Source organism: Tachypleus tridentatus, chromosome 2 (genome assembly GCF_004210375.1).
Source record: "Tachypleus tridentatus isolate NWPU-2018 chromosome 2, ASM421037v1, whole genome shotgun sequence".
Classification (NCBI taxonomy): domain Eukaryota; kingdom Metazoa; phylum Arthropoda; class Merostomata; order Xiphosura; family Limulidae; genus Tachypleus; species Tachypleus tridentatus.
In genome coordinates this window covers 9301190-9324299 of record NC_134826.1, presented here as the reverse complement: position 1 = coordinate 9324299, position 23110 = coordinate 9301190, and the positions used below count along the sequence as shown (strand labels likewise).

Sequence of the window (23110 nt, the reverse complement as noted above, 5' to 3'; positions counted from 1 at the left end):
GTTATCAGAGATTACCAATTTGAAATTGAACAGTCCACATAAGTGGTTACAAAATCATTCCCCAATCGGGTGTAAAAAATCTACGTCCTTGATGACAACAACTAACTTCACACTATTAATTTGAGCCATTTTATTATAGAGGAAAGCTACGAAATAATATAATTAATTACCCCTGTCCGACAGTGATGGTATTGTTATACGATATTTACCCCTGTCCGACAGTGATGGTATTGTTATATGATATGTACCCCTGTCCGACAGTGATGGTATTGTTATATGATATTTACCCCTGTTCGACAGTGAGGGTATTGTTATGTGATATTTACCCTGTTCGACAGTGAGGGTATTGTTATGTGATATTTACCCCTGTTCGACAGTGAGGGTATTACTGTGGATATTTACCCTGTCCGACAGTGAGTGTATTGTTATATGATATTTACCCCTGTCCAACAGTGAGGGTATTGTTATGTGACATTTACCCCTGTTCGACAATGAGGGTATTACTGTGGATATTTACCCATGTCCGACAGTGAGAGTTTTGTTATATGATATTTACCCCAGTCCGAAAGTGAGGGTATTGTTATGTGTCATTTACCCCTGTTCGAGAGTGAGGGTATTACTGTCGATATTTACCCGTGTCCGACAATTATGGTATTGTTATATGATATTTACCCCTGTCCGACAGTGAAGGTATTGTTGTGTGACATTTACCTATGTTAGACAGTGAGGGTATTGTTATATGATATTTACCCCTGTCCGACAGTGAGGGTATTGTTATGTGACATTTACCCCTGTTCGACAGTGAGGGTGTTACTCTGGATATTTACCCCTCTCCGACAGTGATGGTATTGTTATATGATAATTACCACTGTCCGACAGTGAGGGTATTATTATGTAATATTTACCCCTGTCCGACAGTGAGGGTATTGTTATATGATATTTACCCCTGTTCGACAGTGAGGGTATTGTTATGTGATATTTACCCCTGTTCGACAGTGAGGGTATTACTGTGGATATTTACCCCTGTCCGACAGTGAGTGTATTGTTATATGATATTTACCCTGTACAACAGTGAGGGTATTGTTATGTGACATTTACCCTGTTCGACAATGAGGGTATTACTGTGGATATTTACCCATGTCCGACAGTGAGAGTTTTGTTATATGATATTTACCCCAGTCCAAAAGTGAGGGTATTGTTATGTGTCATTTACTCCTGTTCGAGAGTGAGGGTATTACTGTCGATATTTACCCGTGTCCGACAATTATGGTATTGTTATATGATATTTACCCCTGTCCGACAGTGAAGGTATTGTTGTGTGACATTTACCCATGTTAGACAGTGAGGGTATTGTTATATGATATTTATTCCTGTCCGACAGTGAGCGTATTGTTATGTGACATTTACCCCTGTTCGACAGTGAGGGTATTACTCTGGATATTTACCCCTCTCCGACAGTGATGGTATTGTTATATGATAATTACCACTGTCCGACAGTGAGGGTATTATTATGTAATATTTACCCCGTCCGACAGTGAGGGTATTGTTATGTGACATTTACCACTGTTTGATAGTGATGGTATTGTTATATGATATTTATCCCTGTCCGACAATGATTGCATTGTTATATATTTACCCCTTTCCGACAGTGAGGGTATTGTTATGTGATATTTACCACTGTCAGACAGTGAGGGAATTGTTATGATATTTACCCCTCTTCGACAATGAAGGTATTGTTATGTGATATTTACCCATGTCCGAGAGGGAAGGTATTGTTATGTGACATTTATTCCTGTCCGACAATGATTGTATTGTTATATTATATTTACCCCTCTCCGACAGTAAGAGTATTGTTATGTGATATTTACCCCTGCCCAACAGTGAGGGTATTGTTATGTGACATTTACCCCTGTTCGACAGTGATGGTATTGTTATATGATATTTATCCCTGTCCGACAATGTTTGTATTGTTATGTGACATTTACCCCTATTCGACAGTGATTTTATTGTTATGTGATATTTACCCCTGTTCGACAGTGATTGTATTGTTATGTGATATTTACCCCTGTCCGACATTGAGGGTATTGTTATGTGACATTTACCCCTGTCCGATAGTGAGGATATTGTTATGTGACATTTACCCCTATCCCAATAGTGAGAGTATTGTTATGTGAAATTTACCCCTGTTCCAGAGTGATGGTTTTGTTATATGATATTTATCCCTGCCCGACAGTGATTGTATTCTTATATGATATTTACCCCTGTCCGACAGTGAAAGTATTGTTATGTGATATTTACCCCTGTCCGACAGTGAAGGTATTCTTATATGATATCTACCCCTGTCCGACAACGAGGGTATTGTTATGTGACATTTACCCCTATTCGACAGTAAGATTATTACTGTGGATATTTACCACTGTCCGACAGTGATTGTATTATTATTTGATATAATACCTTAATAATAAGTTATTATTATATTGTAACATAATACCCTGTTATGTGATACAGCGAGGGTATTGTTATGTTACACTTTCCCCTGTTCGACAGTGAGGGTATTACTGTGGATATTTACCCCTGTCCGACAGTGATTGTATTATTATTTGATATTTACCCCTGTCCGACAGCGAAGGTATTGTTATGTAACATTTATTCCTGTTCGACAGTGAGGGTATTTCTGTGGAAATTTACCTTTGTCCGACAGTGAGGGTATTGTTATGTGATATTTACCCCTGTCCGATAGTGAGAGTATTGTTATGTGACATTTACCCCTGTTCGACAGTGAGGGTATTACTGTGGATATTTACTCCTGTCCGACAGTGAGGGTATTGTTATGTGACATTTACCCCTGTCCGACAATGTTGGTATTGTTACACGATATTTACCCCTGTCCGTCAGTTAGGGTATTACTGTGGATATTTACACCTGTCCGACAGTGATGATATTGTTATATGATATAAACCCTGGCCCGACAGTGAGGGTATTGTCGTGTGACATTAACCCCCTGTCCGATAGTGAGGGTATTGTTGTGTAATATTAACCCCTCGTTCGACAATGGGGTATTATCGTGTGATAGTTACCCAGATATTTATTTTACAATATCTTGTAGCCCACAAGTTACTCTGAATGCTAAGTGAAATGTTTCAAATACCGAAAGTTGGCTAAATATTGAAAACAATAAGTTGATAGATCTAATGCCAACAAAATTTTAAACACGGGATAGAGTTATTAAAAATAAAAGTTGATAAATTATTATTTCACATATAAGTTCAGAATTGGTATTTTTGCTGGATCTATGAAATACAATCTTAACTTTGACAAGAGAAATGTCTTTCATAGATATGGATTGCATGCACCAAAAGAGTAAAGCCATCTAGCGTTAGGTTTCAAAATTTGTAGTGCACAATAGAAATGTTTAAACATTTTGGCAATGACTTTAGAAAAGAACAAATAAATATTTCTTCTTCAGACAATGTTACTATAATGGAGCTCGTATAAAACTCGGATCTTTGAAATCACCGAACCAGTAATAATTGAATAATATTTTTTTTTTATAACTAGGCAGTATTTTTACAGCTCAACAATAAAATAATACAATTGAAATTTCCACAGATTTTGGCTTGGTTTGTTTTGAATTTCGCGCAAAGCTACTCGAGGGTTATCTGCGCTAGCTGTCCCTAATTTAGCAGTCAAAGACTAGAGGGAAGGCAGCTAGTAATCACCACCCACCGCCAACTCTTGGGCTACTCTTTTACCAACGAATAGTGGGATTGACCGTCACATTATAACGCCCACACAGCGGAAAGGGCAAGCCTATTTGGCGCGACGGGGATGCGAACCCGCGACCCTCAGATGACAAGTCGAGTGCCTTGAGCACCGGGCCATGCCTGGCCATTTCCACAGAAATAAACACAATAGTATACTTGTCTTGAAAACATGTATAAGAAATCATTAGTTTCAGTATTGTGTAAAAGTAACAATAAAACCAAAGATACAATGTTGAAGTTGAACCAGTTGCACAGTATAATACAAGATGGTTTCTCTAGCAATTTTAAAACTATAAATCTCACTTCTGCAATGAAGTGATGGTACAATGTCTAGTATGGACAACATGGTATAATCCATACAGACTTACAATGTCATATTTTCACCTTATTTTCCCTATGTCGTTTTAGAAGTTGTATCAAGTTTGATTGGATGAGATCTATTGAAATAACCCTAAAACGCCTGTTTTTCGGAATGACTATCCTAGACTCAGTATTAAGAGATGTTGGGCTAGCAAGGGTTAACATTACTGTTACAAGTTGTGTAATTGTTTTGTTTCTACTCGAATCTGTTTTTGAAAGAAAACTGGCACTAAAATATCAATTTAAAAATAACATCTTAAATTTGGAATGATTTAGAAATATACACATTTGAAACTTACCAAAAAATAGAAAATGAAAGAAATGAAACACTAGCCTGAATATAACGAGTATATGCAGGAATAAAAAATATATTTATTATCCACAAGTTACAATGTACTGTAGAAAGTTAATATTGATAAAGTAGATCAGAACTCCTTCGCAGATGCCCTGTTCCAGTCACGTTCTGCCACCTTCAAAAAAAAAAGAAGACTTCTAGTCATGTACAAAGTCTTGTTTGAGTTTTTCTTCTTACCAAACTGTATTTCGTGGTTTTATATATTTAAATATCCAAGACATAAGTTTGTAAAATAAAATCAACTTCCTAAAAGCATGGCGATACAAAATTTCTTTTTGATTTCCAGCATGAATGTAGCTCGGTGATTTTGATATATTTTGCCTTAATCATACATTTTTTTTTCCTTTTTAAACACGACACCAGATGGACGTTATTTTAAAACCAATAAAAAGCTAATTTTTCATTTCAATCTTAACATCGTTTTTCATTCCACGCGACTTTTTCATAAATATTCATCACAAGTTGTTGTTAAGCGCTAAATAACATTAGGTTATTTGTCCTGTTTCCGCCACGGGTATCGAAACCCTGATTTTAGCGTTATAAATCTTCAGACTTAACGTTATTTCGATTTTATTAAGACTAACACATTTTCTTTATGTCAGATTTACCAGTATTAATTTATCCAATAGATTCGGATATGTCTTAGCATGGGTTTCATACGTTTAACGTATGCGTGTTTGATACGTCTTATAACATAGGTAGATACGTATAATCTCTAACGATTAAAGCATCTTCGCTCTATCGTTCATGAAGACAGCTAACAAAACAAAATCTTACAAAATATGCGTCTCAAGTTTTAAATTGAAATATTAGAGGGAAGGTAACTAGTACACAGCATTCACCGCCAGCTCTTGTATGACAGAATAGTGAAATGTGGAGTCTAACGGAACCCAAACCAAGAATCTTTTGGTTCACAGTTTGGCACGCTAACCACTATACGACGCCTGGCCCTGACAATATTTAATAAAAACATTTAATGTTAGAAATTGCAGTATTTAAAAATTGAAATATTTTTATAATTAGAAATATTTGTGTGCTTTTATTGTTCATTTCCAGATATAATTTTTTAGACTTTACTACTTTTGTATCGAATAATCAATAAAAGAAGGGTTAAGTAGTTCCTGATTGTATAAAAATAAACTTATAAGATATTTAAATCTACATTTATTTAGGAAAGACTGGAAGTGATATGGAGTGCTTCACAAGCACGCTAACAGCAGCTAGTGCTGTTTTAATTTTTCTGTCTTGCAACAATACGAAACTGTTGATTTGAACAAAATGCACGAGAAAGCATAAGATATTGCAAGGTCAAATAATTTGTTATTAAGTACAGAGCTGCACTAAGGGCTGTCTTTACTTTGCCCACCACGGGTATCGAAACCTGGTTTTATGCACTGCACTTCTATTACCTGTAGGATAGGTATTTTATGCGATGTAATGAATTTAAATAAGGGTTTTGTATCTAATCACCCTACAGGTCTTACGTTGTCCACGTTTCCTTTGTGGCAATGAGCAGTGATTTCTTTAAAATTCAACAGATAGCAGCACTTGCATTTTGAAAACCAATAAGATATATTTTCTTGAAGAACATGGAAGAATTCTAACACACATACACAAATGTATTTTAATAACACAAACATTCAGATGCGTACTTTAATAATTAGCAAAATATATTTTGCCAATTTAAATACCAATATGTAAGAAAAAACAAAAATCATAACAAAGAACGTAAACTAACAAAATGCTTACATTGAGACTTAATATGTCGAGTGAAAGTAATTACAGTAATAACACTAATGAAACGTTAAGTAAAGTGGTTCTAATTAATGAGTACGTTTGTTTGGAATTTCGCGCAAAGCTACACGAGGACTAACTGCGCTAGCTGTTCATAATTTAGTAATGTGAGACTAGAGGGAAGGCAGTTAGTCATCATCTCCTACCGTCAACTCTTGGGATACTCTTTTACCAACGAATAGTGGGATTGACCGACCTTTACAACGCCCCCACGGCTGAAAGGGCGAGCATGTTTGGTGTGACGGGGATTCAAACCCGCAACTCTGGGATTATAAGTCGAGAGTAATGATTATGAAATATACTACACATGGTTCAGGTAGTGTCGTTTTATTCAAAATGCACATATCAGATTGCTAGTAACCAACTGAGGCAATTTTAAACAATGTTTGACGGAAACTATATTGTACAATAAATTGTAAATAACACGTTATAAGCAGCTAATATATTTTTCATTGGCCAATCCCTGATATCATATTTGCGTGCTGTAGGCTAACTAAACTATCGTGGCAAGGGTTTAGTTTAGAGAAAGAGAAATCAGAAGAGTTCTCTCTCCAACTGGGGTGTTCAGGAACTTTGTAGTTCCTCTTCGTCCCCTTACATGAGAAATGTTTTAAAATATCCGTGGGGTTTTTACTTTATTTTTAACATTTCAAAAAATGGAGTGGTGTATTTGTGAGTGAGAGGAAGGACGGGAGAACTGGACGAAAGCAGCGAAAGTGAAGTGAGCCAGACCTTGGCTCGAGGACGGAGTACACTGGTGGCTGGTGCATTGATTTTGAAATGTACTGTGATTGATTAGATACCCTGTGACTGGGTAAACGGCCCTTTTCAGAATGAGGCTGGGATCTACAGGTCCGATGTCAGAGATTTTGCTGTGGGGGGAAACGGGAGTACCCCGAGAAAACCCACTTTCACGGCCTGGGAGCCGAATAATCTACCCAGACCGTGCCCGGAAGTAGCTGGGAAGAAAGAAAAAAAAAAAAAAAGGAAAAAAAAACCAGAAAAATAACCGATGAACTATGTTGGTGGTATACGTGGAAACTGTTAGCTGCAGTCTTGTAGATCGGGTGGTAACTTCATCATGAACTTGTTTCCACACTTGAAGCCCATTGGTGCAAGTGAGAAACGTGGTCTTGGTGGTGGAACTACTGGCTGTTCTTCGGTGAGTTGTTCTTCGCTGGTCTGTGATGCTTTGTTTCTTCTCGAGATTTTGGTTTGAGTTTTCTGCGTGGAGGTAGATTGTTTTTCAGTTTGTGCTGTCGCGTCGATGGTTATCTTCGTAATGGTTTGAGTCTGGCTGGTTGTTGAATTCTGTGGAACTAGGATTGAAGTCTGGCATGAACTGTCCTTTTTCTTTCTTGAACTACTGGAACTTGGCGTGTTGCTGACAATGGGAGTTGTCGTCTTCTGACTCGGGTTGTCTGAATCCGTCTTCATGTTTCTTCTAATACGGTCTGGACTCGGCGGTATTTTGGTATTTTCATGTTGGAAGATTTCCGTTGGTTGTTTGCGATATCTGGGTGCTTGGTTTGAACCATTATTGAGTGGTCGTCGATGTGGGCGTTCGGCTCTAAAATGAAATATATGATAATAACAGCCATCTCGTAAAATACAGTCGGCACTGTACTTCGACGTTGTCACTATCTTCATGAAGTGTGTGGGATGATTACTGTTCTTAGAATAAATTTGATGAACTGCGTATACCTTGGCTTGTATTTGGGGTTCTATGGTTTGTCTAATTTCTTCTGGTTGAATTGATGGGTCGACGCCCCTGAGGAATACAGAATAAAGATTGACTGGACTTTTAGTAGGGGAACAACTTACTTTAAATTCAATGTTTCATGGCTGGCACAGATAGGTTTGGTCTGCAGTAGTGGCTGGTTGGATGAGGATTCCTCCCCGGCGTAAAATACGGGTCCTGGACGGTTCGATGGTTGCCCCAGGCTTGGCTCGGGCGATCAACGTGGCGGCTTGGTACGGCGTGAGGTTCGGCGGTAAGCCGTCGACGATTACAGACGGCACTAACGGCCTGACTGGCGAGGATGAACGTTTCGTTCTGAATAGCATATTGGCACGTCTGACTTGCTCGGTGACTAGCTCAGGTCTAACAAAAAGACTCGGCACCGGCACCTATGGGCCTTGCACCCGCTCCGGGGTCGAGCACCGGGACCAATCACTAATATCATATTTGCGTGGTGTAGGCGTTTGTGAAATGTACAGTAAAGGGCTTAATATAATACACGAATAAAATACCAAATATGCTCAATTAGAGTCGCGTTTCGAGCAGCCCGCAACATGATAACAGTGGTCTCTTGAAAATAACTACAGAACAGCCTGCAACATGATAACAGTGGTCTCTTGGAAATAACTACAGAACAGCCCACAACATGATAACAGTGGTCTCTTGGAAATAACTACAGAACAGCCCACAACACGATAACAGTGGTCTCTTGGAAATAACTACAGAACAGCCCACAACATGATAACAGTGGTCTCTTGGAAATAACTACAGAACAGCCCGCAACATGATAACAGTGGTCTCTTGGAAATAACTACAGAACAGCTCACAACATGATAACAGTGGTCTCTTGGAAATAACTACAGAACAGCCCATAACATAATAACAGTGGTCTCTTGGAAATAACTACAGAACAGCCCACAACATGATAATAGTGGTCTCTTGGAAATAACTACAGAACAGCCTGCAACATGATAACAGTAGTCTTTTGGAAATAACTACAGAACAGCCCACAAAATGATAACAGTGGTCTCTTGGAAATAACTACAGAACGTTTGTCCATCAGGATGTGGTGTTCGGCCTAGTGTAAATGTATAGGATATCATTCCTGTACTACACAACTGTCATGTTAACGTCTATAATATCATTCCTGTACTACACAACTGTCATGTTGACGTCTATAATATCATTCCTGTACTACACAACTGTCATGTTAACGTCTATAATATCATTCCTGTACTACACAACTGTCATGTTGACGTCTATAATATCATTCCTGTACTACACAACTGTCATGTTAACGTCTATAATATCATTCCTGTACTACACAACTGTCATGTTAACGTCTATAATATCATTCCTGTACTACACAACTGTCATGTTAACGTCTATAATATCATTCCTGTACTACACAACTGTCAGGTTAACGTCTATAATATCATTCCTGTACTACACAACTGTCAGGTTAACGTCTATAATATCATTCCTGTACTACACAACTGTCATGTTAACGTCTATAATATCATTCCTGTACTACACAACTGTCAGGTTAACGTCTATAATATCATTCCTGTACTACACAACTGTCAAGTTAACGTCTATAATATCATTCCTGTACTACTCAACTGTCAGGTTAACGTCTATATTATCATTCATGTACAACACAACTGTCAGGTTAACGTCTATATTATCATTCATGTACTACACAACTGTCATGTTAACGTCTATAATATCATTCCTGTACTACAGAACTGTCAGGTTAACGTCTATAATATCATTCCTTTACTACAAAACTGTCAGGTTAACGTCTATAATATTTCTGTACTACACAACTGTCAGGTTAACGTCTATAATATAATTCCTGTACCACACAACTGTCATTTTAACGTCTATAATATCATTCCTGTACTACATAAATATCATGTTAACGTCTATAATATCATTCCTGTACTACACAACTGTCATGTTGACGTCTATAATATCATTCCTGTACTACACAACTGTCAGGTTAACGTCTATAATAACATTCCTGTACAACACAACTGTCAGGTTAACGTCTATAATATAATTCCTGTACTACACAACTGTCAGGTTAACGTCTATAATATCACTCCTGTACTACATAAATATCATGTTAGCGTCTATAATATCATTCCTGTACTACACAACTGTCATGTTAACGTCTATAATATCATTCCTGTACTACACAACTGTCAGGTTAACGTCTATAATATCATTCCTGTACTACACAACTGTCAGGTTAACGTCTATAATATCATTCCTGTACTACACAACTGTCATGTTAACGTCTATATTATCATTCATGTACAACACAACTGTCAGGTTAACGTCTATATTATCATTCATGTACTACACAACTGTCATGTTAACGTCTATAATATCATTCCTGTACTACAGAACTGTCAGGTTAACGTCTATAATATCATTCCTTTACTACAAAACTGTCAGGTTAACGTCTATAATATTTCTGTACTACACAACTGTCAGGTTAACGTCTATAATATAATTCCTGTACCACACAACTGTCATTTTAACGTCTATAATATCATTCCTGTACTACATAAATATCATGTTAACGTCTATAATATCATTCCTGTACTACACAACTGTCATGTTGACGTCTATAATATCATTCCTGTACTACACAACTGTCAGGTTAACGTCTATAATAACATTCCTGTACAACACAACTGTCAGGTTAACGTCTATAATATAATTCCTGTACTACACAACTGTCAGGTTAACGTCTATAATATCACTCCTGTACTACATAAATATCATGTTAGCGTCTATAATATCATTTCTGTACTACATAAATATCATGTTAACGTCTGTAATATCATTCCTGTACTACATAACTGTCAGGTTAACGTCTATAATATCATTCCTGTACAACACAACTGTCAGGTTAACTTCTATAATATCATTCCTGTACTACACAACTGTCATGTTAACGTCTATAATATAATTCTTGTACTACACAACTGTCAGGTTAACGTCTATAATATCATTCCTGTACTACACAACTGTCAGGTTAACGTCTATAATATCATTCCTGTACTACACAACATTCAGGTTAACGTCTATAATATCATTCCTGTACTACACAACTGTCCGGTTAACGTCTATAATATCATTCCTGTACTACACAACTGTCAATTTAACGTTTATAATATCATTCCTGTACTACATAAATATCATGTTAACGTCTATAATATCATTCCTGTACTACATAAATATCATGTTAACGTCTATAATATCATTCTTTACTACAAAACTGTCAGGTTAACGTCTATAATATCATTCCTGTACTACACAACTGTCCGGTTAACGTCTATAATATCATTCCTGTACTACACAACTGTCAGGTTAACGTTTATAATATCATTCCTGTACTACATAAATATCATGTTAACGTCTATAATATCATTCCTGTACTACATAAATATCATGTTAACGTCTATAATATCATTCATGTACTACACAACTGTCATGTTAACGTCTATAATATCATTCCTGTACTACACAACTGTCATGTTAGCGTCTATAATATCATTCCTGTACTACAAAACTGTAATCCACTCAACTGTCATAATTGTACATGCTCACATAAGCGTCAGTCAGTTTTGTCCCAGTCCATGATAGGTTTACCATACTATCGATTGTGTTAACTAATATTTATGTTGTTACAATGTTCCAGTGGTCATCTTTGTGCTCTAGTGTGATGGTCAGTCAAGACAGGACAAAATCTGGGGCTATCTATAAAGTGTGATAAGAAAAAAGCAACTTATCTTGGATATCTTGTCGTTCTGGTAATGATCCTGAACCATCGGGGAACAGTCTTATCAAGGATATGTTGTACTGGTAATGAATCCTAAACCGTCGGGGAACAGTCTCATCAAGGATATGTCGTTCTGGTAATGATCCTGAACCATTGGGGAACAGTCTCATCAAGGATATGTCGTTCTGGTAATGATCCTGAACCATTGGGGAACAGTCTCATCAACGATATGTTGTACTGGTAATGATTCTGAACCATCGGGGAACAGTCTCATCAAGGATATGTCGTTCTGGTAATGAACCTGAACCATCGGGGAACAGTCTCATCAAGGATATGTTGTACTGGTAATGATCCTAAACCATCGGGGAACAGTCTCATCAAGGATATGTCGTTCTGGTAATGATCCTGAAACATCGGGAAACAGTCTCATCAAGGATATGTCGTTCTGGTAATGAACCTGAACCATCGGGGAACAGTCTCATCAAGGATATGTTGTACTGGTAATGATCCTAAACCATCGGGGAACAATCTCACCAAGGATATGTCGTTCTGGTAATGAACCTGAACCATCGGGGAACAATCTCACCAAGGATATGTCGTTCTGGTAATGAACCTGAACCGTCGGGGAACAGTCTCACCAAGGATATGTCGTTCTGGTAATGAACCTGAACCATCGGGGAACAGTCTCATCAAGGATATGTTGTACTGGTAATGATCCTAAACCATCGGGGAACAATCTCACCAAGGATATGTCGTTCTGGTAATGATCCTGAAACATCGGGAAACAGTCTCATCAACGATATGTCGTTCTGGTAATGATCCTAAACCATCGGGGAACAATCTCACCAAGGATATGTCGTTCTGGTAATGAACCTGAACCATCGGGGAACAGTCTCATCAAGGATATGTCGTTCTGGTAATGAACCTGAACCATCGGGGAACAGTCTCATCAAGGATATGTTGTACTGGTAATGATCCTAAACCATCGGGGAACAGTCTCATCAACGATATGTCGTTCTGGTAATGATCCTAAACCATCGGGGAACAATCTCACCAAGGATATGTCGTTCTGGTAATGAACCTGAACCATCGGGGAACAGTCTCATCAAGGATATGTCGTTCTGGTAATGAACCTGAACCATCGGGGAACAGTCTCATCAAGGATATGTTGTACTGGTAATGATCCTAAACCATCGGGGAACAATCTCACCAAGGATATGTCGTTCTGGTAATGAACCTGAACCGTCGGGGAACAGTCTCACCAAGGATATGTCGTTCTGGTAATGAACCTGAACCATCGGGGAACAGTCTCATCAAGGATATGTTGTACTGGTAATGATCCTAAACCATCGGGGAACAATCTCACCAAGGATATGTCGTTCTGGTAATGATCCTGAAACATCGGGAAACAGTCTCATCAACGATATGTCGTTCTGGTAATGATCCCGAAACATCGGGAAACAGTCTCATCAAGTATATATCCTTGTGGTAATGATCCTGAAACATCGGGGTACAGTCTCATCAACGATATGTCGTTCTTTTTTAGTCACTTCATACCATTATTTATATTTCTAAGGATTATTTGTTGTTTACATACGTTAAAGAATATCCCATAGTCGAGGCACTTCGAGGTCATGTCACAGTTCTTCCACACTTTAATACTTTATGTCATGTACTCATTGGTGTAAAATGCCAGCGTTGGCACAAGAAAACTGAAAGTAAAAGAAATACAATCGAGTTGGCTTGAAGAGTTACACGTGGTCCTGAACTTCAGAATAGGGATAATAGGTGATAAATGACTAGGAAAAACAAATACTCACTCACATGAGGCCTAATACTTCTGATTATTTGGGACATGTTTACTATTGAGTATTTATTACCACTAAGAGACAATTGTATTTTGGAAACTACGAGCAGTGTATCAATCAATAAATGTCAACATGAGATGAGGCAAGGTGAATTTTTATAGACTATCAACAGAAAATATATATTTTTTATGTAACTACTAGAGGTAAAAAGTCTAAACTTGTCTTTAATTTATTACATAAAATTATGTTAGGAAAAACAAGACCTTACAGTTTGAGTGCTAACTTGCGAAAGTTTCGTGTTCCTGAGGAGATAAATGTAGTGTATTCATGTGTAGTTGGCCTAAAAAAAGTCGCAAGTGCAAACTGCCCGAATAATTATACGGTGTAACAACTGTTGAAACTGTTAATATGTTCGTACAAGCAGTACGGTATAACAACTGTTGAAACTGTTAGTATGTTCGTACAAGCAGTACGGTGTAACAACTGTTGAAACTGTTAATATGTTCGTACAAGCAGTACGGTGTAACAACTGTTGAAACTGTTAATATGTTCGTACAAGTAGTACGTAATAATTATTGAAACTGTTAATGTGTTCGTACAAGCAGTACGGTGTAATAATTATTGAAACTGTTAATGTGTTCGTACAAGCAGTACGGTGTAATAATTATTGAAACTGTTAATGTGTTCGTATAAGCAGTACGGTGTAATAATTATTGAAACTGTTAATATGTTCGTACAAGTAGTACGTAATAATTATTGAAACTGTTAATGTGTTCGTACAAGCAGTACGGTGTAATAATTATTGAAACTGTTAATGTGTTCGTATAAGCAGTACGGTGTAATAATTATTGAAACTGTTAATGTGTTCGTACAAGCAGTACGTAATAATTATTAAAACTGTTAATGTGTTCGTACAAGCAGTACGGTGTAATAATTATTGAAACTGTTAATGTGTTGGTACAAGCAGTACGGTGTAATAATTATTAAAACTGTTAATGTGTTCGTACAAGCAGTACGGTGTAATAATTATTGAAACTGTTAATGTGTTCGTACAAGCAGTACGGTGTAATAATTATTGAAACTGTTAATGTGTTGAACAAGCAGTACGGTGTAATAATTATTGAAACTGTTAATGTGTTGAACAAGCAGTACGGTGTAATAATTATTGAAACTGTTAATGTGTTCGTACAAGCAGTACGGTGTAATAATTATTGAAACTGTTAATGTGTTTGTATAAGCAGTACGGTGTAATAATTATTGAAACTGTTAATGTGTTGGTACAAGCAGTACGGTGTAATAATTATTAAAACTGTTAATGTGTTCGTACAAGCAGTACGGTGTAATAATTATTGAAACTGTTAATGTGTTCGTACAAGCAGTACGGTGTAATAATTATTGAAACTGTTAATGTGTTCGTACAAGCAGTACGGTGTAATAATTATTGAAACTGTTAATGTGTTCGTACAAGCAGTACGGTGTAATAGTTATTGAAGTTATTAATTATTTCGTGTATTAGTTATTGAAGCCGTTTATTCATTCATATAGGTATTACTGTGTAGATAATTATGTTAATTCATAGAACAAATCAATCCAAAAATACACATTTAATGGGTTTTCTCATTGAAATTCATCTCTTCTTAGTTATTGGAAACCCTAAAACTCGAGGCTTAGCAAATCAGGCTACAATTGAATAGGTTACTACCATTATTAGAGGTTAAATGAAAAATTGAATAATATTCCTATTAATAGTGTAATGCCCGCCGTGTTTTCAGCAGACGATCAATGACGTAATAACTATTGGCGTTTTGAACAAGTAACCGTCACTCACTAGGCTTCCTTATTTAGGAAATCGATAAATTTCGTTCAGTGTGTTGCGGAGTAACCCGTAGGAAATCAATGACCTCAATTTTACCAAATATGTGATTTTTTAGGATTGAATTCCTACTATGTCGTTGACATATGTTTAAAATGGACTCCCTTTTATATAGCTTAGTGATTGACTTGAGTGCATCTAACACTAAAATTCGAAGTTCGATTTCTGCAGCAGGTATAACGCACATTTGTGCTTAAACAAATAATCTATCAGGTCATCCGAAAATTTAATACAGAAAGTGCATCATCATTTCTCTCTTTGTAGAAAGCTTTAATGACTAAAATATGTAGTAGGACTTGTATAAAAATGTTCAGATAAATAAAAGAAACTAACCCAACTACACTGTTTCAGATCATTACTCAAATAAACCCTTATGAAGATGGATGTGTCTGAGGGGCACATTAGACATATAATGTTTTATGAGTTTAAAAAAGTCAACAGTGCAGTAGAAACTACACGAAATATTCAAGGTGTTTATGGTGCGGAGTCTCTCAATGAAAGTAAATGTAGAAGGTGGTTTCAGAAATTCAGATCAGGTGACTACAGCTTAAGTGATGCGTCACGTTCAGGTCGTCCTGTTGAATTTATGACTTGTTGCTGGCTGCACTTGATGAAGATTGTGCTGTAACAGTTGAAGAACCAGCACAGAAGCTTAATTCAACCCATTCAACAGTTCACGGTTATCTGCAACAGCTTTGAAAGGTATCAACACTTGGAAAATGGGTCCCCTATGATTTGACAGAAGCCAATCTTAGAGCAAGAGTGGACATTTGCACTTATCTGCACTCTTGAACGTAACTCATCTTTTTTGGACAGGTTAGTATTTGGAGATGAAAAATGAATATATTATAAAAATGTTAAGCACTGCAGACAGTAGCTCAGTTCAGGTAAACTGGCTAAAGCACAGCCCAAAATGGATCTCCACCCTAGGAAAGTCATGATAAGCGATTGGTGGGATATTGTTGGTGTGATCCACTTTGAGTTGCTGTCACTCAATGTAACGATTACATCAGACTTCTATTGTCAACAGTTAGAGTGCTTGAATGTTGCATTGAAAGAAAAGAATCCTGCTTTGATCAATCGTTAAGGTGTTGTGTTACACCAGGATAATGCACGGTCCCATACAACAAGGATCACATCTGTAAAGACTGAGGAGCTAGACTGGGAAAAACTTCCACATTCTCCTTATTCTCCAGACCTTGTCCCATCCGATTATCATCTATTCCAAAGTTTGCAGAACTGTCTTGGAACACATGAAGATGACAAAAGTACCCTCCTTGCGTTCTTTTCCTCCAAACCCCAATAAGTTTATAGAAGTGACATTCAGAATCTTGTGAATTGTTGACAGGATGTAATTAATAATAATGTAACATACATTATTGATTAAATAACATTGAAAGCGTTTGAAATCCTCTCTCTTTTTCTGAACCTAAAATTGGACATTATTTAAGGGATGACCTGATATAAGTAAACTTTTAAAACCATTTACCTTCAAAACTCTATAACCAACACGAAATTAACCAAAAACGCCATTAAACTAAGAAGTGTTTTTCCATGATTCATGACACTCAATGTATTGTTTAATTACAATGATGTCGCGTCAGGAAATTGTTTAAAAGGTTCATCTACAATTGTACAGTCTTAGAAAATTGCTTGTGAGTTTTATCTGCAATTGTATAGTCTTAGGAGATTGTTTAGGAGATTTATCTAAATGGTATAGCCTCAAGGGAGTGCTTATGAGGTTTATCTACAATTGTATAGTCTTAGGAGATTGTTTAAAAGGTTTATCTACAATGGTATAGTCTTGAGAAATTGCTTAGGAGGTTTATCTACAATGGCATAGTCTTAGGAGATTGCTTAGGAGATTTATGCACAATGTTATAGCCTCAGGAGCTTGTTTAGGAGGTTTATCCATAATGGTATAGCATCAGGAGATTCTTTAGAAGGTTTATCCATAATGGTATAGCATCAGGAGATTCTTTAGAAGGTTTATCCATAATGGTATAGCATCAGGAGATTGTTTAAGAGTTTTATCTACAACAATGTTTTAACCCTTTCTTGAAACACGACATATTTACTACTTTTTTATAGTTGCGAAACACATATACATTTTTCACGTTTTCTTTTCTCAAGATAATTTGAAAAGATTCGTGAACTTATCCTTGCCCATCATCACAAAAGATGGCTGCTCATTTAAGTCAACTTTGGATTTAGTTTTATTAATTCTGTTTTAATCGGATAAAGCATCAATAAAGCACCAGCAGTAAAAATAATATTTTTACTCCGTTCTGTTTAAAAATAGTTTTTTCAATGAACGTACTGCATGTATAACAACGTTCATTATCATCCAGGTAGTTCCATCGGAGGACTCGAACTCCGATTTTAGTGTTAGTAGTTCTTAAACTTGCCGCTAACCAGCTGAAGGCCAGAAAGAACTTCTAATATTAATTTTTAATCTCAAACTACACATAAAAAGTGAATAAAAATGTCGACTAGTTTCTTCTTTTATTTTAAACATTAATAATACACCAGACCGTTCCAATATACATCACATCACTTTTTATTACTCATCTGGTATTCTGCTTTTATCTTCTAGAGTATAATAAACGATACTTATAATTACCAGAATGAGCATGTTCAACAACTGACAAGATAAAAAACGTAAGTTTTGTGGCTCCATCTTTTAAAAAAACAAAAACAAAAGGAGTAATTATAATATATTAAAGAAAACGTAATTACAAATTTCGAGCTTATTTTCAAATATAACATTTCAAGTTGTGAAATTGATTCTTAAAAAAAAAATAGGTTAAAAAATGCTACACTTCTGTTAGTTTTATTTATTTCATAAAACAGACATTTGTTGGTCAAGCTGTTTTAAATCAGATATGGGAACAGGATAAAAGATATAAAAACATCTTAAGAGTTATGTGGTTCACGACGTGTAAAAAAGGAATAATTCTAATTAAAAGTACAACATAAATTATCAGATTTTGTTCGCCATTGACACAATCAATTTTGGCGACTGAAAACAAAACTTATTTTGTCCTCTCTTCGTATCGTTTAGTTCACCTTTTACAAACTTCTCTAAAGATTAGTAACATATAAAAAAAACATTTTGTTATAACTTTAACTGAAAAATATTTAATAGACCATAACTTGGCAGGACGCTACTTAAGGGTTCTTAAATTGAACGTTTTCGATTCCACATAATCTTGAAACAAAAAAAATGTACATCTTTAAACACGGATATATTCTCTTAACAAAAGCTGTGGTTAATCATATAATCAAACTCCATAATGTATCCTTTTTACACACTGCAACGTCACTGTACAGAGGTTAAAGTTGAATATTCTTACTTTGACTTTTAGACTACGAAAACGACGTCCATCATGAAAAGGCAATAACATACGTATATATAAATATATAAAACATAGATATTACAAAACTTTACATATGTTATATTACATACATATTTCTAAAAGAAACACATCTTACATAATATATTTATATTTATTAATAATTGTAAAACAAACTATAATTTTCATTTTCTTGCAAAAAACTTGTAGAAATATAAAACAAAAGCACCATAATTTCTTTCGTATGAAAATATATAAAATTAATGGATTTATGTATGTTTTTCTTTAACACCACTCTTTGGAGAATAGCAGTCGATGTTATGTAATTCCCAATATATGCCAAGTTCCAAATCTCACCGATAGGTGGTACTTTTGTACATGGAAATTGATTAGGAGAAAACCTGGGAGAACCCGTGCTAATTCGGAACAAACGAAACAACAGTTGGAAACAAATTAACATATTATACAAACACAGAATTTAAGCCTATTATATTTATATTCATTGAACTTTGCGTGAGTGGAAGTTATACTTTTATAAAATTAGATGATCTATGAAGCACGTGATCAAAGTCCGATTCCAACAAGAAACGTCTAATTTCGTATACTTAATAAATGTTATAATAAAAGATAAATGAAAATATATTAAAGACAATAAAATGTATTCAATCGTAAGTTGTTTTTTCACATATCTTCAAAAACCCCAGATCTGAGAACATTTTAGTTTAACATAAAAATAATAAATATATGTATTTACTTGTATTATTTATTAAACAAACTGAATAAATAAAAAATAAATAAGATTATGTTTTATCTTATTGTGTGACAACAAAAGAAATGTTAGGCACATTTACAAGCACTTTTGTAACAGTCTTTTATAAACTAACAAATAAATACAACGTTCTGTTACAAAGGAAAATGTAGAAACAATCTAATATACTTCGGTATCTACATCACATTTCATTAAAACAGAACTGGAAACTTTCGTTTCAGTATTAGGACTATTTTCAAGTTGTGTACTATTCTATGTTATCACAAAATGTCAGGCTTTAGTTTCGTAAAACAAATGATGTTTAATTATCCATGAAAAGAATAACGAAGCGTGCCAAAAGTGTTCTCCACTCAAAGCCCTCTATTGATAATTGAAAAATACAAACTTTTGGCATTTTTTTCAAATCAACAAACCCGTAAATTACAACCCTACATGATAAACATAAATTATATCTCACAGTTAGCAAGCAAGAGTTTACGGAACATATGTATTTCTTACAAATGACCCAACTTTTCCCATTCTTACGAAAAATATACATTTAATATTGTTATTGAAAAATACGAGTACATTAATACTGTAAACAAGAGTTTAACTCAATGCATTTTAATATTGCTACAGTTCACGGTAATACCATTATCCTTAACCCTAATTCCATTTATAGTAATACATTTAGCCTTAACCCTAATTCCAGTCATGATAATACCTGTAGCCTTAACCCTAATGCCATTCATGGTAATAGTATTATTCTTAATTTCACTGGTATTCACAGTAATATCATAAGCTTCAACCCTAGTGTTATTCACAATAACATCATTAGCCTTAAATCTGGTACCATTTACGACATATCATTAGTCTTAACCCAAATGCAATGCCTTAACTAACGTTGTTCTCGCTGCTTTGAATTTATTATTTTAAAAAATGAGCTTGTTTTAACACTTTCCTAACGTACACGTTGTCATCCTTTATGTTTTAACACTTTCATAGCCTACACGTTGTCACCCTTAAGTTTTATTTTATTCAAGTAGACCACGTTGTTTTTGGTTTTTTTATTTACGTAAAGTTTTTCTTAAGTTTATTTTACTTCACAATAAATTCATTACACTACTGTTGATTTTTTTACTGTCCTTTTTAACCCTAAAATTCGTGAAAGTTCGAATGATATCGTTTTTAACACATCCATCATGAAGTCACATGATATTTCTGCTTAACCACCAAACTCAGTAACGTCCTAAACCACACTGAAAACTTTCTACCTTTGTAGAGAAATGGAAAACCTATACATAACCTACAGTCACGTTTTAAATTTCTATATAAATCTATATTTAATTTTAAATTATATCTATTCATTTGACAACAACGTTTCGCTATACAACAATGACTACTAAAATAATTTTATCAATATATTTAACTAACTCTATTTTAACCTTCACATCGACCTAGCAGGAATATAATAAAACTTTGACTTCACTAGTTAGGACTTCAGATACATATAAATCTATGGCTATATCGCAAAGGCTGCATAGAATTTAAAGTGTGTAGGTACAAGAACAGCAGAAAACAGTAGTTCGATTCAACAGCTTAACTTTGAACATTTTATATACGCGTTTGACTATTTTCTACACAGACGAACACTTGTTGTGAATATTGTTTTAAGAGATAAATGTATTTCTTATATTCTGTCTCTAATTCCCTACCTAACGCAACATTCATATACAAGCATTTACGACTCGGAATGTACGTTATTTACAAGCTGACTAAAAAGGCATTTTCGTTTTTATAAATCACATTATATCTATACGAGCATAGCAGGTTGTTTCATGTCAGTTAGACGTTTGTTTTCACTGCTATGTTTTCTCAGAATTCGATCTATAATATTTAAAATCTCTTAGCGCCAGCATATAACAGTACCGAACTACGTTTCAAGATGGAAGCTAGAAGAAAAATACCACTATTACCTGTGTCAGCAGATGGCAGAACCTAAAGGGAACTTTGTATATCTGTGTTTGCATAACCTCATTTTATCTCTGTCTATCTCTTCACTGTTTTTTAATTTTTGTTTTTCTACGTTGACAGAGATCATGTTTCCCGAATTTTTTTTTTAGAAATAAATGAATGTTATAAAGAAGGAACAGAAACGTGTGTTTAAATTATTTCCATACTAATTTCAACACTGTCTTTCATGAGCATTTGGTTAAATTCACTGGGGTGTTAGGCCTACTGGGGGATTGGTAAAACGTTTCCGAACGATGGATGGGTTGAGGCTCGACACGCCCAAAATCATATGTATGTAAAAACGGTTCGTTTGGGTTGAGAAAATATTTTACGTAGAAGAGCGAACAACGTTTCGACCTTCATAAAAATTATAAAAGCAGATAAAGGTAACGCTATAGTCATAATGAACACGAATGAATACATCCAAAAAATGAAGAACATCCTATCAGACACGAACAAATTTAAACCAATACACACAAATCCAACAAAGATACACGAGACACAACTGAACAAAATACTACTAAAAATGAAAAAAGCCAACACAATTTCACAAACACTTTATTCCTACCTACGTAAAACCGACTCACGCATACCGCAAATATACGGCATCCCCAAGCCTCATAAACCAGATTGTCCATTACGACCAATAATGTCCACATATGAATTGTTTAATTACAATCTTGGAAAACACATAGCATGGGCATTCTCCAAATATGTAACATCAGCCAGCCCATTCATCAAAGACTCTTTTACTTTTAATTTCAAGTAAAACCTAAATCAACTTAATCATAAAGCCTTAATGGCCAGTTTCGATGTTATATCCCTCTTTACAGAAGTTCCAACCACTGAAGCCTGCAAGATAGCCTTAGAACTCTATAAAATTATAAGAACCGACACACAATTCAAAACAGAAATCCACCGAAAAATCACCCATACTGGACTATACATTCCTTGGGACACATGAAACAAAACAAACACTCAACATACTAAGAAACCAAATAAACACAGCCATAAAACTATGCTCACCAGATAAAATTAACGATGAATTAGACAAAATAAAACAATACTTCATCAACATCAATAAGTTTCCCCCCACAAACCGTAGAAAACATTATACGCACAGACCTAGACAGAAAGCAAAATCAACCAACTAAAGTAAATATATCTCACGAATAAAAAAATCACGAAACCATATACTGCTGCATACCATATATTCCCGACATCAGCAGACACATAACCAACATTTGGCAAAAACTAGTAACAAAATATGACATTCCAGTTAATACCAAATTTATTCAAAAAACCAAGCACAAAACTGAGGTCTATACTATGTAAACACTACACTGACAAACACCACACCAACATTATTTATAAAATACAATGTGATAACTGCCACGACTTCTATATTGGAGAAACAAGTAGAAAAATGGAAACCAGATTCAAAGAACATAATAAGTCACCTTCACACGTTTTCGAACACTGCAAGTTAAATAAACACA

At 35.4% G+C, this 23110-nt stretch overlaps 1 protein-coding gene across 1 annotated transcript in view; it reads right to left on the bottom strand.

The window, feature by feature from the left end:
* The window catches only part of LOC143237813 (unconventional myosin-Ie-like), a 524866-nt gene that overhangs the window by 56864 nt on the left and 444892 nt on the right, over window positions 1-23110 (bottom strand). The gene's annotated exons all lie outside the window — the stretch shown is intronic.